General features: G+C 43.4%; 1 protein-coding gene across 1 annotated transcript in view; it reads left to right on the plus strand.

Moving 5' to 3' along the window:
- Positions 1-21,596, plus strand: part of ADGRL3 (adhesion G protein-coupled receptor L3) — a 529,084-nt gene that overhangs the window by 118,173 nt on the left and 389,315 nt on the right. The window contains exon 3 of the mRNA XM_074589233.1: positions 16,582-16,661. The gene's annotated coding sequence lies outside the window, so the exon portion shown is untranslated. The remainder of the gene's footprint in view (positions 1-16,581; positions 16,662-21,596) is intronic.

A 21,596-nucleotide genomic window follows, 5' to 3' on the forward strand; every position in this document is an offset into this window, starting at 1 on the left:
AATGGTTTTACTGCAGGCAAAATAGTGCCATGGGGTGGTTTGGTTTTTTTTTCAGTGGTGGAAGTATATCAGTTTATTTCTGCATAACACATTTGTATTCACACTGCTTAACCACACCATTAAAATAGCAATTCAAAAGTCAGTGTTATATTTGAATGTCAGATGATTGAGATTTCAGTTATTTGTTAGCAGAAGGGCTCCAACTGAGAACATTCTGGCCCAGAGTCTCTTAGGTAAGAATAGTCAGTAATGGGCAATTATGGACTGAATGGGGAGGGTTATGTGGTGTTTATTTTATTTGTTTATTCAGAATTATTCAATACTTTTTTTTTTTTAAAGGCCTTAATTGGTAATTGATTTCTATAAGCATTTTATGTTTGCTCCACTGATCAGTTGTGATCCTTTAAGAGGATGTATGTTGAAGTGCACTTTCTGGTTCTGGCGATGTTTGCCTGTGACTTTGCATTTAATTCCCTACATAGTTAAGTTTAAAGTCACTGCAAATGTTTTTCCAAGGAAATTGGAAGAAGATACCATAAAGTATTTGGAGTCATTAAAATTAACTGCAAAAATCATGAAATGGTGTGGTAGAAGTGGTTGGCATGGAAGGTGACTCCAGCTGGTCATGCCTGCATTTTGGTGATCTTCAGTAACTTCTCAGATTAATGAGGAGGAAAAGTCTATCTGGAGGGGGTAAAAAGTAACTAGAGGAATATCTGGGTAATGTGGACTCATTGACTTGGTTGTGGAATAAAGCATGCGTGTTTGTTACAGCAACCCTTCATCTGGCTTCGACGCAGGTCTTGTTTCTGCTACATCTTGTTCCAAGCGAGAGAATTAAGGAGTCCCACTTACTTGAGTAGGAGTAAGATATTTTAGTAAATAGCTCTCTACTTCATTAAAAGGAGTTCTGCATGTTCAAGAGTAATTTTATTTATTCTAGAGCAAAATGGGGTGCTGAGGAATTTCTTGGCGGTGTGTCAAAAAAAGAGAGGAAGGAGGGTGAGAAACAGTCGTATGCCATCCTTGGTTGTTAGTTCCAGTTGGCTCAAAATGTGCAGATCAATAGCACAAACGAAGAGCCAGATTCAGATGTGGCATATTGTTAGAGGTGCCGCTGTAATTCACTTATGATATATTAAAAAACAGAAACACCTCAAGCTGCATTAGGTGGTGTTGATTGCCAGTTCCCTCCTGCATAAACGCCATTAGGTGCCTAAAGTTACAAATTGCTTTAATAACTTTCACAACTGATTGGTAATCACCCTGCAGTTAATGAAATAGGGAAAACACCTCTCACTAAATGCATTGTCTTCATTTCCTCCTGCATAATTTCCAAGGTGTAGAGATCATTTTCAACAAATCCCATGCTAGAAAGGTCATCTGTTAAGTTTTACTCATATTCATGTTCCTGTTTCCCTTTCTTAGTTCAAAAACATGTATCTCTGAGCCCGTTTTCCCATGCCCTGTTGTCCAGTGTGGCCTTGTGCATATGCTCCAGGCTTTGACGGCTCTGGTCACCTCCAAGGAGATCTTTGCAGCTGAGTTGAAGTGATGCTGAAGACAACTTTGCCAGAGCTCTTCTTGCTGTGTGTCCATCCAGGCAGATGGAGAATCACGCTGGAAACTCCCATAGCAGTGCGCTCACGGCCTTATAAAACCACGTGAGCTGGAGAATCGCAGTTCAGGATAGACTTGTTTGGATGGGGAGCTGTGGGTTTCCTTGTCCTCCCTAAGTGGTAAGAGTTACAGGTATTGGTCTCTGGAAAAGTCCCATAAAATTATATCTTCGTTTAAGGATAAAATTAGTGTCCACTAGCTAATGATGCCGGAATTAAATACATGGCACTGAACTGCGTGCAACACTTTGCCTCTTGCTGTTGCTAGATTTCAGAGGCAATAATGTCCCTTTACAAACATCTGAAGGGAATTTCAAAGGGTGGGGGAGGTTAGAGAAAAGTGCACAGCGGTGTTTTATAGTTGAGATTGCCTATATATTAGACAGCTCTGACAGAGCATGTAATTAATTTTTAAGTGTTTATACTAAAGAATAAATAACTAGTAATACATATGGCACATTATAAATGTTTCAGGTGCACTGTAGTTGGGCTAGATGTTAAGCAATGGCTTTGTTGTGGTTTTGAACAGAGTCAGCGTAGGTAAAACTGGCGATTTAGGGTCAGGTTTTCTCAAGTGCATTTAGCACACATTTAAGGGTGTAAGTAAGGTAGCCTGGTTTTGGAAAAGTCTCAACACCCAGGCTGTGTATCAGCAAAACTCAAGGGCATGGTGGTGGTTTCTTCCATCCTTGCTGTCCTCAAAAAAAAAAAAAAAAAAAAAAAAAAAAAAAATCAGGTGATTTCTCCAGCGGTCTCTCTGCTGCCAGTTCATATCTAAACAGGTGCTGAGAGCTTTTGAAACTCTGGTCCTTAGCTTTTTATATGATCTATAATTTTATACGCAGTGCATCTGAGGAAGAATACATATGATTCATATACACATACAGGAACTAACACAGAGGGATAATTTTAATATAAATCCCAGTGCTGTCTGTCTGTTATGTTCTGAAATGTTGCATAGAATAATTCAAATATTTATAGATGGTAGTTCAGCTGGTGCTTTGCTTGCAGCATTTGCCTTTTTTCATGTCTCAGTTGAGCCGTTCTTCCTTCCTTCCTCTGCACTGAAAACATTGCCTGTGCCCAGCACTGTCCTGCTTCATCCTCTCAAGCTGTGAAAAACACATCTCGGGGTCTGGGGTCCCATTTTCTGCCCTGGTCAGTGAAGCCGTACCAAGGGCTGCATGTCTTTGCCGTGTGCTCCATTAGGAATGGAGGAGTTTGCTCTGCTTTCTATGGAGTGCGGCCTTTTGGGGCTCCTAAGGCAGAGGAGTTTGTTTAAGGGCTCCTTGTATACAGAAAGTAAGTTATGGCTATGTGAAGTGATGATTAGAAGGGTGTTAACATCTGCGTTTTCATGCCGACCACACACAGTGTCCTGGCCTGGCATTCCCACCCTGGGGGGTTGCTTCGAAGCAGCTTCTTTGCACTGTAAACAAATGCGCTTTTTTTCCTACCAGGGAAGCCCCAAGGTGCCCCAAGAAACTCTTAGGTTTGAAATATGCCTGGAAAGCAAGTCTGATATAATTACCATAGAGATTTGCGTCTGTCATCAGCACTGGGGGCGGTGGAGGGATTTAATCTACGTATCTAAAGTTGCCTGTTTAGGAAGTCGCGCATTTTGCGTGATTTTCTTTTTTGCTTGTGCTTTAATTCTTCACTGCCTGGCTGGGAGATAGAGAAGCAGTAAAGGTGTCAACATTGAAAAGCGTGTTATAATATTAAAATGCTATAGTGTCCATTGAACAGATGATGGCAAGAAGTTATTTTAATGGGTTTGTTCAGAATTGTGCTTTCAAAGACTCTTAAATTATTGCAGACTGTGCTGCTGGGATACGTATGGGAAACAGCCATTTTAATTAGGAAGATACGCTTGGAAATAAAAAGTCATTTTTTAAAACTAATTTCCTTTGTGAGTGTTTTACTGATCGCTTGAATTTATTTACCACAGAGACCTTGCGATAAAATAGGTATTTATGGGATAGTTTTTAATTAGAAATAATGGCTGGTAGAGTTAAGTGATTAATCATCTTATCCATATAGGCTGCAGTAGTCCTAGTGAAAGACAATTGTATTGACAGTTTAGAGAGTGATCTAACTGCATGTTTTGTCCTCAAACACCACCACCCCAACCACCACAATGACGTTTTGGCTTGGAAGAGGTGAAATCAGGCTTCTTGCTCTAGTGAACTTCACATGCTGATGACTAAAGAAATGCCCAGCAAAGCTCGGATTTTGGCCTTCTGGATGTCACAGACATTCATAAATAAGAGTAATTGAAAGAGTAATCCAGTGACGTGGCTTTATTTCTGCACACAAATGGCACTTGGAGGGAGTCAACCGGTGATGACAGATTTATGGTGAGAGTATTCGTGACAGCGGGCTCGCTGCTGAAACGCTTGGGCAGATGCGAGTGAGTATCATTTCAGGAAGGATCAGAGATTTTTAATCAGCCTTTTCTTTCTTGGTTGAGAAGTACGGGGATAGAAATTACAAGAAACCCAACTTAACAGCTTTAATGGCCTCAACAGAAAGAGGGTACGAGTTTGGCGAGCGTAGCACAAGGAGATTTTTGCATGTAATGCCAGTTAGCTTTGTTAAGCTTTGTATTGAGTCATACATTTCCTTTAGCCTCTCTGCCCGAGGAGATTTTTACTCCATATTTCAAAATGCAGAATATAAGAAACAAGAGCCAGCGTGCAGTGCAGTATATACATTTTAGCATGTAAGAAACAAGAGCCAATGCATATCATTTTCCGGAAAGTAATGAAATGTCACGGCAAGTGCATGAAATAAATGCATTTTTATGTACTCATTTTAGAAATCAATGTAGTGATAAGATTCGGCTTTTTATTAAAGAGTCTTTCCAGAACTCTGCGTCCAAGTGTGAGCTGTCTGACTGTCGCTAATGGCTCTACCTATTTTTTTACTCTGAAGGTATGCTAATTATCTTTACAAGAATCAAGGCACTTTCTTCCTTTTCAGTATCCATAGGAACCCATCGGGGATGAAAAAGCCTGACATTTTGATTCCCAGCTTTTGTTTCCCTAATCAAAAATAAAAGGCATAATGGACAAGAAGAAGCAATTTCGTTCAGTCTTCTCATCGCGGCAAGTTTTATGATTAGCCTGAATCCCAATGCATTTTATTAAATTATGTCTCTGTTTGAGTTTGCAGCGTTGCTTCTTCAAGGAGAGCCCACTGCAGCCCAACTTGTAATAATCTGTGTTTTCTCATAAGCTCAGCGTTCACCAAGTGAGCTTGAAATTTCTCACTGGCCTGCTTAATTTCTGAGTTTGGTGAGGAAAACAAATCACCACCTGCCTGTGTGTCCCCCCCCCAACCCCTCTCCCCCTCCGCCCCGTCCCCATCCTGCAGATTTGAGCCCGTCCTTGCTAATGTAGGCAAAAGAGAGGCAGGACCGCATCGCACCCCTCACTGATTTTGTTAACAAAACAGGCTTTGCAAGCCGCTTAAATTCAATTTGCATTTGGAAAATAAGAACATGGTGCAGCACGGTCTGCTGGGAGATTTTTCATGCCGTGCAGGTATATTTTCCGGAGGCGGTAATCAAATATTCTGGTGCCATACACACACGGTTTCTAGTTTAGCTGTGGCCCTTTTCTTTGGGATGAAAGTGAATTACTGTTGTTGCTAGCCTATTGAAGAAGTCTATTCACAGGACAACTGAAATGGTAAGCTGCTCTGAAAGTGCTGTTTATTGACTTGAAAACCAGTTGAAAGGCAGTTTTGTCATCCTCTAAAACTTCATATGGTGGCTCATGTGTACGGCCAAAGCCCCTTTGTCTCTCCCCGAGGGAGACCCGCAGTAGTTGATGCCGAGCCTAAGCCTGCGTGCGAGAGCTGCACCATCGCTGATGGGCTGGGAAGAGATGTACCACGTAGTTCTCATTTCACTGCCTGCTCGTCGGGAAAGAGCTGCAAAATCCCTGGCGTCAGGGTGAATTTGCACAAAAACTGGTGGGATGATTTGGTAGATGTAAAAAAAAAAAAACACAACAAAAAAACAACAAAAAAAAAAGTCTCTGGGTCCATCTAGGTACAACTTAATGCCTGTAATGTTGCTAAGATATTTATGTACTTGTTTTTGTCCTACCTAAGGAGGTTGTCTGTGCCTGCCTGTAATATTTTTTTACTGATTGTAGGCTGAGAACTTTGATTTACCCTTGTAGAAACCTTCCCAGGCTGAATTCTCTGGCACTTCTTTTCTATAAAGAGGTTTTATTTCTTTTAAATAAAACATCTTGAATAGTGCTTTCAACTAAGGGATCCCGCATTTCCAAATGTGCAAGTTTGCTCTTCTCTTCCCCCAGAGCACCCCCAAGTCAGCGTGGAGGTGATCACTGATTTGCGTGGGGGTGAAGGGCAGGTTTTTGTGGCTCCTGGCTGCTCACGTTCACGTGTAGGAGCGAGCGGCCTCACGAGCCACTTTCTTTTCAAAGGTCTTTAGAAAAAGCTGCGAGCCGAGACGTCATTTACTCGTTAAACAGAGATCCTATTTGATAGTTTACAGCCAGCATGTATGAAGTAAGCATGGCTTTCATTAAAGAGGAGACATGTATTTTATCTCAGCTGAGGAATGGGGAAACATGGGCCATAAAGCCAATATTGTAATAGAGTCTCCCTTTTTAATAGCAGGCGGTGTGCTGCACTTCTGAAAAGCCTGGAGTTCTGGGGGCTGAGCTGATCAGAGCTCAGCATGCTTTTTTTTTCCATGCCTTATAACCCTTGTTAACTTTTCAACTTGTCAAGTACGTGGTGGTTTATGAAATTTTAAAGCTAACAGTGTGCTGTGCGGGGATCACAGTGATACGCTAGACTTTTGAGTGCATCCTGAGATGAATAAATCATGAATAAGTTGCAGAAAGTTGCAATTAAGGAACCCGAACCTGGATGCTTGAAATATTATACCTGGGTTCGTGTGTCTTTAAACGAGAATCAGGGCTGGAAGTGGTCCACACTTGAATTGGAGATCAGCAAAAGGGGGGGAAAAAAAAAATGTATCTGTGGAACATGTGTTTCTTCCAGGGCAGCAGACTGATAGTTACTGACCTTAAGTGGATTTATTGTTGATGATGGAGTGGATTCCCTTCAGCTCAAATGGGTACACGTGATCCCACTGGAGATGGAAATTTCCTGGTCCGTTTTCCTCCTGAAATGGCTTCCTTATAAATGAAGATAATCCTTCGTTTGATGCTTACTTAGTTGGTGACCTTCCTCTATTTTGCCAAGTCTCTGTAAAGCCGCTGCAGGTTATATTCATTTTTTGCTAGAATCCACTATGGCTTTAGTAGTTACATTGCGACTGTGGGTCAGGCAAGGGTTGCATTAACATTTCATCCCATCCCCAGCTCCCCAGTCGCGTTTGAGTTATTTCTGATTTTCCACAGACTTGAGATGAGCAGCCGAATCGTCTCATGCTTGCATTGCTTCTTATTTTAGCTTTCCCCTTGAAAAAATGTGGAAAAAAAAAAAAATCCACCATTACGGCACTGTGTTTCAAGAGGGTCTCCATGGGAGTCGGGCCTCGTCCGTCAGTAGGGACACCCAGTGATTCACATCTTTGACTTCATGTCCGTGAGTAATCTCCCTGACTTCAACAGGATTACCCAGGTGTTTAAAATAAGGCGGTGCTGTAAAGGTCTGCGGGATTACGAGCCCCGAAAGATCAGTTGTGTGACTAGTCATTGAGATTTTCTTTTAATTTCTCCTTTTATGAGTTTGAAAAGTCAATAAAAAATAACACAAAACACATGCGTGATTAAGGCAGGAGCTTAGCTGCAGCTATGTTGGGAAGTTTGCAGTTAGGGTTTCTGGAGGAACCCTCTCATGTTTTTTTTCTTCCTTAACGTGTTTGCACTATAAAAAAATGTGTATTATGTATCCACATATATGGACTGATAACACTCCATCTAAAGTAATTTTAAACTGAAAACAAACCTATTTGATCAATGTGGCAAGGTCAGGTGGACACACCGCTTCGCCTTGGTTTCGTGTGGTTTTGTTTTTCTCTCCTCGGTCGTTTCTTGATACTGCTCTTATTGCTGCAGTTTCCAAATAGCTTCCAGCGGTGCACATCTGTATGTGCTCTTTCATCTGCTCCCCAGGGAAAGAAGGATGTGGAGTAGAGTGTTTTGGTTGGGAAGGTTTATATAATCGTGCACATGCCTATGCGAGTAATGTATACGTACGTGCTATACTAGAAAAGGGAAGTGCAAAATTACCCTTACACCCCGAGCTGGAGGTTTGTCCACCCAGAATAGCTGCCAAGAAACTTCTGCCTCCTCGGCAGGCAGAGCTGACCTAACTGCAAAATGACAGAACCCCAGCACTCCGTGGGTGTCCTGGGTGATCTTTATGATTGTAAGGGGCACTGAGGACCTTTGCTGTAACGGCAGAGTACGTGAGCTCAACTGAAATATTTTTAATTTTCCGCAAGCTGAAAAAGGTTAAAAAATACCAGGTGACCTGTGTTAGTATAGAGTCCCAAGTTTATTCATCCTGCAGTCCTCTGGACCCTTCTTCCAGGTTGTCCTCTGGCTCTGATTGCCTTGTGATGCTATGAATGTCCTGCCACGGTTCCTCCCCTCCAAATGCTAACGGGGGTCCATTTGTAATAGTAAGTAAGAGAAATGTTAATACTAGGAAAAGGTAATTGGAAACAAAATAAAACCACTATGTATTTCATCTTAATTTCCAAAAAATTATTTTAGATTTTTTTTTCCCCTGTGAAACATTTTTAAAATTATGTCAATATAAGCCTGCACACAGAACTTCTTTATTTCTGTGAAAACAATATTTGTCTTGGGGATGGAGGCTCACAACGCTGCAAGATAATACAGAATTTGCCTGTACCTAATTTCTGATTTAAAAAAGAAAAGCTGTCGAAACCAATTGTCAAGATTTGAGGATGCTGGTGACATGAGATATATGTATGCCTTAGACAGACGTCAGCTGGGAAGAAAGAAGAAGAAATATTTTGCTTTTATCAGTTCCCATCAACTTTGCAGCGAGGAGATGTGCGTGCAGTGGTGGCAAACTACTCGGTAGGGATGTAGGAATAGTTCTCTCCCACACGCAGCCCATACAGGAAAGGGAACAGGGGGTCTAGTTTCACATCTCTTCTTCCGTGGTGTTGTTTGTCTCATTTTACTTCAGTTAATAGCGTGCTTGAGCTGGTTTCACTGAGATGTAGCTTTAAGTGGAATAATTTGAGAGTGCCGTCGTTCTGCCCTTGTCTCCTCCTCCTCTCCCCAGCTTTTCAGTAATTTCATCCTGGTTCACATTCATTTGGCGTGCTAATTGTTAGAGTTAAGAAATAAGAGACTTGGCAAGATGCAGAAGAATTAAAGTGATTGCCCTTTTGTCTGCAGAAACAATGGAACCTAATAATTACTGCTGTTATATTTTTGTTGTTAAAACTTCTCTCTCCCACTCTTGGTTTCTGAGACCTCTGTTTTTCCTTTGACAAAAAGCAATCCGATTTGATGTACATACGCAGTACTTCAGGAGCCATCACTCACAGCCACAGCCTTCCCAGCCTCCTATATATTAACAAGCAGATGTGTCATCCTGCAGACTGCTCAATAATAGATCTTTTTAAGAACTGCTTTTCCTCTGTGGAGTTCAGGTACTCCAGAACTAGAATTTAAGCACTGCTTTCATTTTATATAGAGATATCAGGAGATACTCAGCCTAATGTAGAGTTGTATATTTGCATTTGCAGAACATTTTGTCTTCCTTTATTCTCTTTGCAGACACAAGGTTTGGAATGCCAAATAGCTCGTCAAGATATACAGTGTGCAAGGAGAAAATAATGTTAATGTCTAACTGTCTGGGTTTTGTTTTTTTAAAAATCTTCTTCTTACATTGCTTTCAAAGGAGCCTAAGGAGCTCAGAAGTACATGGAACATAGTGGGGTTTTTTTGCTTTTGTATCATTCCTATAAATTTGACACCAAATCTGATAGAGCCGTCTAACATCTCATCCGTGCTGTTAAATGTACAGAGAAATTACAGCAGCCATCTAAGAAGACATAACTAAAAAAGCCTCAATGAGGTTATGTTTCTTAAAAATTTAAAAAAAACCCAACAACACATTTCTATTTGTTTGGCACACATCTGGACACTGGCTTATGCGTGCACACTCGTTGCTGAGTTACAAGTTTTTAAGTTCCCAAACTGAACACACTGATCACCAGCAGGCTCAGCTGGGGGACACGGGGTGAGCCTCAGTTTTCCTCTCACGTGGACGTTTGCTCCCTGAGGATGCAGGGATGCTGCCTTGGCTGAAGCAACACGTGGATCTCATGGGCTCACTCCAGCAAGCATCCCCCTGGTTTTCCTTTGCTGTCCTCCAAAACCCTTGTCAAGCAGTTTCTCCTGTCCACACGGGCCAGAACCTTGTGGATTTTGATGAAAACCAGAAACCTACCTGTTTTCTATTAATTTGGGCTCCTCCTTCCTCCTGCTGAAAATAAACAGGGCTCTGACTGGCAGGAGGTGACCCAGCTGGAAGAGGGCAAGGACATAAAAATGTGTTGCAGGGGAGGGAGAGGGCTGAGAGCCTCTGGGAATGCCAGCCGGCTCCCACCCCAAGCCCTTTCCCTGGATCCTCAGTGATTTTAAGGGAAATCAGGCTTTCTAGGACTTTTCCAAAATTGCTGTGTAGAGATGGCGAGGGGCAAGTTGAAGAAGACGTAAGGCAGGGTAACGACTGCAAAGGTGCTGTAATACAAACAGCAGAGCATGTTATTGTTATTATCCAAATATTATTCAGTTCCTGTAACATCTGGGAGCCCCAGACGTGGACCAGGGCCAGATGTGCTAGGTGCTGTACGACTGCAGAGCAGAGGGGGCACCTGCCCCAGAGCCCCGCCACTGTAAGGTGTTGTTATAGACAGGGTGTTGGGCGGCGGTGGGACAGCGATCCACATCAGTTGTCAGCCTCAGCGCGCCAGAAAGCAAGATCTATTCAAAACCCACTATATAAATGCACTATAGCTGGAAGCAGCGTGGCATGTGTTGATTTTCGTGGCGGTTACAAGGCCAGGGATGTTTTCTTATACCCTCCTCAGCGCACATCTTTGTCTGTGGGACTTCAAAAACAGATGTGGGGGTCTATCTTCTGCGTTGCAGCAAGGGAGGGGTTTAGGGAAGGACCAGAGAGAGGTTTTCAGCAACGCGTGGCTCTTCTCTGCGTGTCAGTGTAACAGAAAGCATCTTTGGCTTTAGAATGTAGAAATTCAGGGAGAAAAGTTGCTGTTAGTGGCAGAGTAGAAGTAGATCTCAGTAGCAGGAGAGGTGATGTTCAAGTTGGAGATAAGCCATGAAAAAAACCACTTTCCGCTAAAAGCACATTGTTTATTCTGGACTTGTGAAGTACAGGTAACAGCGAAAGAAAAACATTGACGTGGGATGTGGTCAAAGCAACAAGGTGCGGAAAGGATCTTCATGGCAGCGTTTTGGAAGAAAACAAATGCGTCAACATGATTTTCTGCAAGGCCACAGGAGACGGTGTTGCAGTAACCAAAACATGAGTCCTTGCAGAGGAAGGGCTCAAACTTTTTATGGAGCTCTGAGCTCCGTAAGAAAAAGCTGAGTGTCATCTTGGGCACAGCAAGGAAAATCTGTGCATGTACAGCATGGCCTTAGTATTCCAGGTGAACCCTGGGTAACTTTACTGTGTCCAGTTCTGGGCTCCCCGGTACAAGGACAGGGAACTGCTGGAGAGGGTGCAGCAAAGGGCTACCAAGACGATTAGGAGACTAGAACACCTCTCTTATGAAGAAAGGCTGCGGGACTTGGGTCTCTTCAGTCTGGAAAAGAGAAGACAGGGGGGACCTTATCAACACTTATAAATCCTTAAAGGGTGGGTGTCAGGCTCTTTTCAGTGGTGCCCAGCAACAGGACAAGAGGTAACGGGCACAAACTTGAGCCTAGGAAGTTCCACCTAAACATGAGGAGGAACTTCTTTACTTTGAGGGTGGCAGAGCACTGGCACAGGCTGCCCAGAGAGGTGGTGGAGTCTCCGTCTCTGGAGACATTCAGAACCCGCCTGGACGCGTTCCTGTGCAACCTGCTCTGGGTGACCCTGCTCTGGCAGGGGGTTGGACTAGATGATCTCCGGAGGTCCCTTCCAACCCCTACCATTCTGTGATTCTGTGACTTGTTGGGACCACGCATAAAGCAGGGCCACAGCAAGGAGGCCAGCAGCGTCCCGGGGGAGTGGAAGGGGAAGGACAAAACTGGGGGGGAGAGGGAGTGAGTGGGGGACAAAACGCCCTCCAGGCTGCTTCTCGCACACAGGTTAATGTTTTTGTAATAAACCATTACTGGGAGGAGGGAAGGCTACATAGCTGGGTTCCCCAGCGCAGGAACAGCATCATTTTGAGCTGCAGGGAGTCTGGTTTTCTGAATTGTGTTATGGCACTCAAGCTGATTTTAACGTGAAATCTTGTGTGCAGCGTGTAGTAGTTCCTGTTTTGTTTAACTCTGTTGTTTTAATTTTTGAGTGAAACACTAGCTTTTAATTATTTTTTTTAATGCCTACTAATTAGTCACCCATCCACTTTCGAATGGTGTTTAACAGCTGAATTTTACCTGCCTTTCCCTAGGCAGCAGGCTGATTGGCACCTCTTCCTCTCTCCAGCTGCCAGTGTTCACAAATCATGAAAAAAATCAGTTTATCTATCTTTCTACCCTTCTTTCAAACGTAATTGAAAGCAACCAGTGGGTTCAGAGGTACAGGGCGGGGAGGAAAGTCAAATAAGAAAGACCAAAAAAAGGGCAGTTACATTACTCTCTCTTCCTTGGGAGACGTGCAAAAAAAGGTTACACTGCAAAAACTGGGGGAGCTGGAGAAAAATTGCTTTTTGTTTTAAGAAACCTGAACTGTTGCTATGGGGTGAGCTGTTTTTTGGGTTTTTTTGTTTGGTGGTGTCCATCCCCCCCCCCCCCCCCCCCATTTAATTTCAATGGGGTGGAAGTTCTGCCAAACCTTCAAGGTAATTAATTATATGGTCATGATATTTCTAATTTGGTGCGTTTTAAAGCCGAAGGAGCGTTGCCTGCCTTCTGCAACCTGAAGGAAGCTGGCTTGCAGTTGCAAGGGAGGCGTGCGAAGCACCTGGCTTGGTGCAGAGCTTTGGTGTGGAAAGCCTTCTTAAAAATTCCTAATTTATTCTAAACATTGAGTCATTATGTAAATGTTTGTAATTCTGGGCTGCTCTGAGAAGCTTCATTAGGAGGAATACAAGAACGGGAATTAATTTTACTTATGTGTAACGAAGAGTGGACACGTCCTGAGGAAAGGCTGCAAAGTGAAGGAGGGAGGGAGGTGCTTGCTCCTCCTTTACCAGCTCTGTGCGTGAGATACCATTTCACGGGGATTCGCTTCCTTTTTGGTTTTATTTTACAGGGGTACGTGTGGATATATGGCACAAGATTACACTTTTATTGTCTGCAATGAATCCCTTGTAAGGGTAGGACAATGTGGAGGTGTGCAGCCAATGCTGCATTACAGGGAAGCATTAGGGGCCTCTATCTGCACCAGTAATGACCAATTAATGACCACTGAGATAAGCTAAGGAGAAGTCAGGGCTACTTAGAGCTTTAACTCATTATTTCCTGACCACCCACAGACAAAGAGGCCGTTATTTCTATAGTTTTATTTAATGAGTATTTCAGATGAGTATAGGACTCGCTTCATACTCTGGGGGGGCTGCCTAAACATTTTGCTTCCAGCCAGAAGATACCTTCACATAACTGGAGGAAAATCCCAGATCTCTGTGGTGGCTGGAAGAAGTTTGTTCAGCGGCTGCACAGCTGGGATATTCGGGTAGAATTTCCGAGAGGACTTGGCACCAGCATTGACGTTGGTGCTCTTCAGCCCAATGGCAGTGAAATTTCAGGTGTGCTTCTACTAATGCCAAATTTGCTGGGCAAAATGAGGCACAGATCATGCCATCTTCACTCTCACAGAGTAGAGTTCACCACTGAAAAGCCCTATAGGTTTTGCTGGGCCAACTCAGTAAGAAAAACAAAGGAATACAGAAGAAGGTGGCAGAAGAGGTGTACTCTCATGTCTGTTGAACATCAGATTTTCAAACCAACAGTGAAATGGGAAATTCTCGTTTGTTTTAATTATTCAATTTGAGAACCGGGGACTTTGGCTGTTACCCTGGCTCCACTTGAAGCTGTAGGTACATTACCATTTAATGTCCCTAGGGCATACGTTGCACTCCATACATTGCGGTTTTTGGGCTTCATGGGGCACCTGGTCTTGTCTCAGAGCTGGATGTTTAATGACTGGTACTAATAAATAAACAATAAAAAAACCCCCAACTAACATTGACCAGTCAGGATGGCAGAGAAGGTTTGGAAGGAGAAAAGAAGGCAGGAAAATCTCAAAAGAGTGAAGACAACTGGTGATGCTATTGGCAATGAAGGGAGAAAGGTGGAGAAATCCAGCTTTGATTCACTAAACCCAGTTGCCTTGTTGAATAATAATAATTGCCTCAACCAGCAGTTGTGGATGGGACCTTCAGGAACAAGAGCACAAGTTGAGAGAAACAGGTGGCACCTGAGAAAGCTCTTACAGCTGCTGGGACTGAACTGCTGACACTCCAGATACCTAACTTGTGCTAACCGGAATATTCCTCCACATGCTGCTCTTCTGCCTCCATCAGCAGTGGTGGTTGCGGCTACTGGGAGCCATGAGCATGCCCGGGCAGAATGTGTCCTTTGTTTTATAAAATGAAACTCCCATTTTTATTGGTTCCTCCTGTACAGCCACGTGCAATGTGACAGTGTGATCCCGCCGGGTTTTATAGTATGAGCTTCCTTTGTCTGTGTTGGGGGTGGTGGTTATTAATGAGTTCTTCTCTGTGGCTGCAAGGCAGAGTGGTAGGTAAGGTGAATGCTTTTTTGTATTGCCCAGGCATCAAATACGAATGCTTTGTAATAACAGAAAGGAACAGACAGGGGAGCCCTTGTAAATACGTTTAGAAGAGGCTGTGGAGGTGATAGAGAAGCAGGTTTATATTTGTGGCTTTGGGAGGGAGGGACAATGGCTGCTCCTGTTCCTGCATCTTGGGAACCTTGCTGGGTGTCCGTGCACCCCTCGAACCCACACAGCACATGCAGGCCTCGGTCCCCTGAAAAGGAAAGGAAAGGAAGGGACAGGGACCACGAAGTCGTTTGCTTTTGGGTGCCACAGCTGCAGGGAGAAGGCAGGGAGGTTCCACTGGCCGGGCAGCCCATGTGTGCCAAATTTGAGCCCCCAGCCCTGCCTTGTTCCTCTGGAAGGAGGCATTATGGCTCCCAGCTGTGTATGGGGAGGAGGAATTTAGCTGTTCTCCTGGCAGGAGGCTGCCAGACTGGATGCCGGAGGGAGTCCTGCTTTGCAGCAGCATGTTGGGGTGTTCCTGTCTGGTGAAGGTGAGAGGGGTCTACTAGGGGTGGGGGGGGTGCTATGGGAGACAGTGGCTTAGTGATTGCTAATACTAATCAGCAAAAAGAGAAATGTGCTTTTTCAGAATTGTTTTTGTGAGGTCTTTCAGGCTTTCTCCCTCAGCAGAAATGGAGTTTTGGTCAGACGAACCTGGTGTGTTTGCAGTATGGCTGTGGGTCCAGGCGCATCAGATGCATCTCTTATGCGTGCCTGGCTGGTGTTTGGGGGGTCCTCTCTGCTCTTCTCTGCTCCTTGATGCTGTCACTGCCTCTCCTTTTGCCTAAAATGCAGATAATGCCTTCAATCACCTTACAAAGGCTTAATGTTCACCTTGGGTATGCAACCCAAGACTGAGCTTTGCCCAAATTTAAAATGCTCTTGAATGAGAATTAATAGCTCTTAAAATGAGTGTCCCTGGGTGTTGGTTGTAACGTTCCTTGGCCAGAGGTGGAAGAGAAATGGGAGATGAGGAGTGTATTATTTGCTGCTTCATATTACTGCTCCGTGAGAGGGTTTATAGTGTTTGGTTACTCGGAGAAAAGCAGAGGCAGGACACAAATAGGCTGGGGATAGCTTCGCGTCTCCGAAGCCCTGCCTTCATTATTATGCAGCGCAAGTGGTTGTTGGCACAAGGACAAATTCCACTGTAAATTATGCGCGATTTACATGAGAAGCTCGTTAATTCTCTAACACCGGATTTAGATGGTTTCATTTGTAAAGGGTGTCATTTTAAACACGGCTCAAACATATTTCCCTCTGTCTGCTGACTCAGAGTGTGTGCTGAAAGATGATAAACAGTAAAGTGTGTGTGTGTTTATAAATACATGTACACAGACACACACACCACACACATCAAAAAATGGTGTCGATTAGAAGGTACACTCTGTGTTTAGCAATGGTGCCTGCAATACGCAAATTGACTGCCTATTTAATAATTTTACCTGCCTCAACGTTTGCTCGTCATAGAGCTGGCAGGTGTTCTGTGTTGCGCTTATCGATGCAGAGGTAGCACCTTTTCATTTTGATTTTTAGTGTTGAACCTGGCTCCTCATGTGCATTATCTGCTGCTACGGCCCTTGTTTTAAGGGCTTCCCCTTCCTGGGCGAGCCTTTGTGCTGGCCTCAGGAGCGGCAAAACTTGTCCTGAATGAGCGGTAGGGTTCTGCTGGGTTAGGGAATAAGCAGGGTGTCGTCTTTTCTTTTTCCTCATATATTCCTTGTTTTTCCCAACTCTGCCGTAACTCAGAAGTTTGGCTAAAAGAATAGTTGGGTGCAGGGGGGGGAACCAAACAACTCAGTGGAATTACTTTTTTACTGGGTTCTCTGTCTCTTGCTTCAGGATAGATATAGCCGATGGGCACACCAGAAGTAGCTGTTGTTGCAGCTCATATGTTGAGATAATGTAGTCCATACTTTCATTTAATGTTGCTTTTGCATTAAGCAGCATGACCCTTCTGCATTAGCTGAAAGAATTATATGCTTATTTTCAGCTTGTACTTATTGTTTTAATCCAGCATCTGGAGCTACGTGTTCCCTGATATAGGGCTGACGCCGAAATTTGGACGATGGTGTAAGTGTTTTATCATATATTCATGTGCCGTTTGGGTTTAAGTTGCAGCTTATAATTATTTTAAATGGGCAGTTGCTCTTTAGAAAATCTTAAGCTTGACGTAAACAATAAATGCGGGACAAGCTGCCAGACTCACCTTTGAAGTCTCTGGCCTAAGGAAACTGTTCCTTGACATCTCATTACTTTCCTTCTCTTATTAGAAACAAATGTGGACTTCCTACACGTAGATTAAATATGGCATGAATTAAGAAAGCTGAGGTAGATAGCAGCAAAAGAGGAGAAATTATGCTGCACTCTGCTGTGGTTTTGTTTATCAGGACATAAGTCTGAATTTATTATTTTTTATGACTTGTAAGTTAGCACAAGCAAAGAAAAAGGAACAATTTTTTTTTTTTTTTTCTGTGACTATCAATCTAGTGTCCAATACACATTTAAACAGTTTTGCCCCAGGGAAAAGAAAATGTGCCTGTCTTAAGTAACCTGAATATCCAGAGTGGTGGTTATTCCTCTGCACGTAGCAGGGCTTTCCTTGCTCTGAGTGACCTTTTTTCCATGGCCTGGAGAAAGTGGTTTTGACTCGCAAGGCATGGGGAAGTTGGACCTTCCCTGACCTTTATTTTTTTTTTTTTTTTTGGCCCTCGGGCTGAAGCCTTATGTCATGACCTCTCTGCACCACTTGCAAGGAGCGCATAAACATGTTTTCAAAAATAAGAATTCTGATGACGTGGGGTTGGTTTTTTTTTTTTGTTTTTTTTTCAGCAAAACTTCTTGCGTAGAAGGTCCTTATCTAATTTATTGGAGGGAAAACCCCAAGAAACATTGTGCTGTTGTCTTTTGTCTTCAACAACTTTCTTCTCACCGAGCATCTGAGCAATGTTTTGTCTAATTAACAAGAATTGCAAAGGTAGTGACTATGCCTTTTTTCCACCCTTGCTCTATCTTTCTTGAACTTGAGATGTGTTTGGAAGGAGGAACAATGGGATGCACATGGTTATGGATTGCAAACAGACGGAAATACTGCACCTAACCTCAGCGTTTGGCAGGAGGGAGCACTCCTTAGGTGCATACCCTACATATGAGCTACTGACTGTAAACCCTGTGTTGGCTTGATTGTTTTTCTGTAGCACACCTTCGTTTGGAGACCCGGTGCTCCTGCAGGTGTAGTATGAATCCTTATGTTGTTGTTGGTTTAGCTTGGCTAAACTTTAGGTCTCGAAGAGCTTTTTGAAATTATTTCGTGTTGGTTTTTGTTTTTTTTTTCTGGGGGAATATGCACAGGTCAGTTTTGTTTGAGCTGTCCCAAAATGTTGTACCTTCAGAGGGCACTTGTGATTTCAGCCAGCTGCTGCCTTATCAACTGAGGAGGAGGTCTGCGTCTGGTGCAAATATGTGCAAATATCATGGAAAAAAAAAATTACAGGAGCAGTGCCAGATGATACCACGTGAAAGGCTGATCCCAGCTGTTAATGGCACTGTTCAAACGTCATGTTCTAACACAGTGTTACTTTCCAGCATAGACAAGCCCTCCATGAGATCTCCTTTTCCTCTCCCCAAACCCGTCATGCGATATACTGTCTTTAGTGGAATGTTATAATTCTTTCTGAATATTTATGATAGTTGTATCCATAGTTCAAAATGCAAGCAGAGTAGCTGGTATTTATTTCTTTGTGAGGGTGAAGGTGAGAGGCCCTTTGGTTACATACACTGTTTCCATCGCGAAAAACATACAGCCCTAGGTAGACATGGTGGACAAAAGCTGGGTGGAGAGAGCCTTTTTTGACAGGGACTCTACCGAGGCAGAAAAGAAAAACAAAGATCCCTGGTTTTGTAGGCTTAGAAATCTAGAAAGTAATCCCATTTGGAGAAACATAGTGGAATACAGAAGTGAAAATTCCTCTTATTTCTTTAAGGGAAAGCTCCAAGAGCGTTTTTAGCTTATGTTCCAGGTACATAAGAGGCCAGGCCAACTATTTGCCAAAAATAAAATAAAACACTCTGCCAGCAAACTGCTCTCTATGTCTCTGTGTGTGTGTGTATTCATACATCCATACGTATTAAAATACGAAAAGTCTTATCCCATCTTTGCAAACTTTTCCATATGGGGATGCTTGGGTTTGGTTTCTGCATGGTGCTGTACATTAGCAGCATGTTATGTAGGTCATTTTGCTCCCAACCAAGGCACTGAAGCAAATCAGCAGCTAATGTTATGCAAAGTGGAATGAGGCGAGTGTGTCACCTGCAATATGACAAGGTATTAACTTCTTAAGTCAGAGAAATGAGCTGGACAGGCTGGAGTTTTAATCTGACTCTTGACTGTTGTGCCAAATAGATTTCAGCTAAGTGAGGTGAATGTTTATAATTAATTTCGGAGTGGCTTAATTTTTATACATTAAGCAAATTGGCATCTTGTTTTAGGCTCTGAAAGAGGGAGGCGACTCGGCATGAGTCTGTGTGCGATTATTTCAAAAGAGTCTGGCTTAGGGACTCTGAAGTTGTGCTTGAGGTTGAGCTGGTTCTCAGCGTCCTCGCTCTCTGGCGTTATCTCCCTCAAACAGCAGCTTCACGGAGAGGCGAAGTCTGAAACCCTGAGATGCACAGCCGAAATTCAAAGGTTGTGAGCCTGTCTCTTTCCTCTTTGTGGTCGTTTGCTGCTGGCGTAACTCTAATGACAGCAGTCATTTAATGAGTGACACTGCTGTAATAAAGACCTGGATACTAGTGGTGTTTGCAATACTGTTTCTCGTCCAGTCTTTGGTTGCTGCTAAAACCTTGCTGTTGGACTCTGCCCACGGTTGGACAAACATTATGTGGCCAACAGCAGTCTTTGTCTTTGGCGCTCGGGGTCCCAATTTATTCTTCTGTCCAAGCAGTAGCCAAACCCAGGGCCACTCAGTTTGCAAGGTCAGACAAAATCTGGTTTAAAGCCGCAGGCAGGAGCTCTTAACGAGCGGTGATGTTAATACACAAAGTGAATGATCAGTTGTTTTAAGCAAATGAAGAATAACTCTTAAAAGGCATGTGGAGACTTAACGCAGCACGTGACAGGCATTGTTGGCCCTTTAGCGATGCTGCGTACAGTTCTCTGTAGCTTACAGTGTTCCTTGCCTCATCTTCAGTGAACAGTAGCTGTGTTGTACCACTTCTTGCTGGACTCTCTCCTGCGGCTCATGTCTTCTGGTCTGGCCACTCAGAGCAGGTTCATGTTTTATTTCTGAGTTAATGGTTATCTTTAAGATTATTTCTCTGAGGGACTTTCCCAGTAAATTATAAGTAACTTGTGTTTGTCTTTAAAATCTGGTCCCATTGAAGTGGAGAGAGGGCTGAAAATGATTATGGAGGAAAGACGCTAGCTCTTAAAACCCTACAAATGGTGTTTCATTCCCACCCCCCCCTTTTAATTCTTTAAGGATCCCTAAATAGGAACTTTTAAAATCAAAGCAGTAAGGAGCAAAAGCTTGGTGCAGAGTTATGAGCCAGATGTTGGTTGCGGTAACTCAGGTGCACTGTTCCCTAACACCCACTCAGCTTTCCTCGTGGCAGCTCCCCAAAGAGGACCCAGGGGCTGGATGCAAGCTGAGATCAATCCCCAGCCTCTGGCATCTGTTTGCTGAGGGCCGGAGCCGTGCATTGAATTGAAGTTGTGTGAACTGAGAAACGGAGACAACGTGATGTTGGGAGCAAGCCTGGATCTTGGGAACATATTGCTCAAGCAACCAAAAGTGAGGCTGCTATCCTTGTGCCAAACCAAAGTCAAAAGCCATGTGGGTTTTGGAATTATTTTTTTTTTTTAAAAAACAAAACAGTGTTAAAGAGTAAGCTGTATTTGATGATTGATAACTTGTTGCTCTTGCCCTGCTATTTGTACTCTCAGCTTTGACTTGTGCTGTACCCCGAGGTCTCACATTATAGGGAGCTGTGTGTGCACAGCGGAGAGCTGAAAACTTGACCAAAATATTGATGTCTTGGAGTGCAGGATTGAGGAGTATTTCTGGAACAAGTAGTGCTGCCATGCTTTGTTGGCTCAGGGTGAAAAAAGACGGAGGAGGGATTTTTCTCATAACAGTTTCTCCTCTGGCTTTTCCAAAGTTTTGCTTGGGACTCTGGCTGGGATAGCTTTGGATGTTGCATTAAGCATTTTAGTTGGGAACTGCACGTAGGTCCTGTTCCACGTCTGTATCTTCGTACGGAGAAAAATTAAGAAACAAAGGAAAAATTGTATTGAACTTTCTTGATTTCTGACTTGAGATGTGGTAGAGCATGGAAGGAGATGCTTTCTGTGTAAAGCAAAGGAGGAGAAAGCTGGATGTGGAAGAAAGCCATACTTTTATAATCCCAAGACATAAGACCTTAACTTCCTTTCTTTGCAAAGAAAGAGAGAGGATGGTGGGGGGCAGGCTTAATTCTGGGACATCTGGTCCCAGTGAAGCTCTTGCTGATGATTAGGTCCGTCTTGAAATTGGTCTTTTCAGCAAACACGTAATTACTGGGGTTTCATACCTACTTCGAATGGTTAACATATGAGGTCCTTACACATTGTTTTTCTTGCAGCTCATTTTTCCCTATAATGTGACTGTGCAGGATTTAGACACTCAGTTTGTGTTGATGGTGTCTCACCTGATAGTTTTTGGTATAGAAAGGTTAAAGCTGCTTGTGGGCTTGTGAAGACAGAATTATGCTTGAGCTCAGCATTAGTCGTGCTAAGCTGTTTGCAGACTAATTTGGCACTAAATCTTGACTTCTTTGGTTAACTAGATGCCATCAATTTAGGCAGCTGTATTTGTGCACCTTGCAATCAGGCTGATGAACCAGTCAAAAGACAGTGACATCTCAGGGCTTTTCTCCTCAGGTATCTTTTTTTCTTCTCTACATGTGGGCTGGAGGACTGGAAAATATAGCCAAGTGAGCAGAAAATGCAGATTGGCTTCATACTGTTAC

The sequence above is a fragment of the Larus michahellis genome, chromosome 5 (genome assembly GCF_964199755.1).
Source record: "Larus michahellis chromosome 5, bLarMic1.1, whole genome shotgun sequence".
In the NCBI taxonomy this organism is placed as follows: domain Eukaryota; kingdom Metazoa; phylum Chordata; class Aves; order Charadriiformes; family Laridae; genus Larus; species Larus michahellis.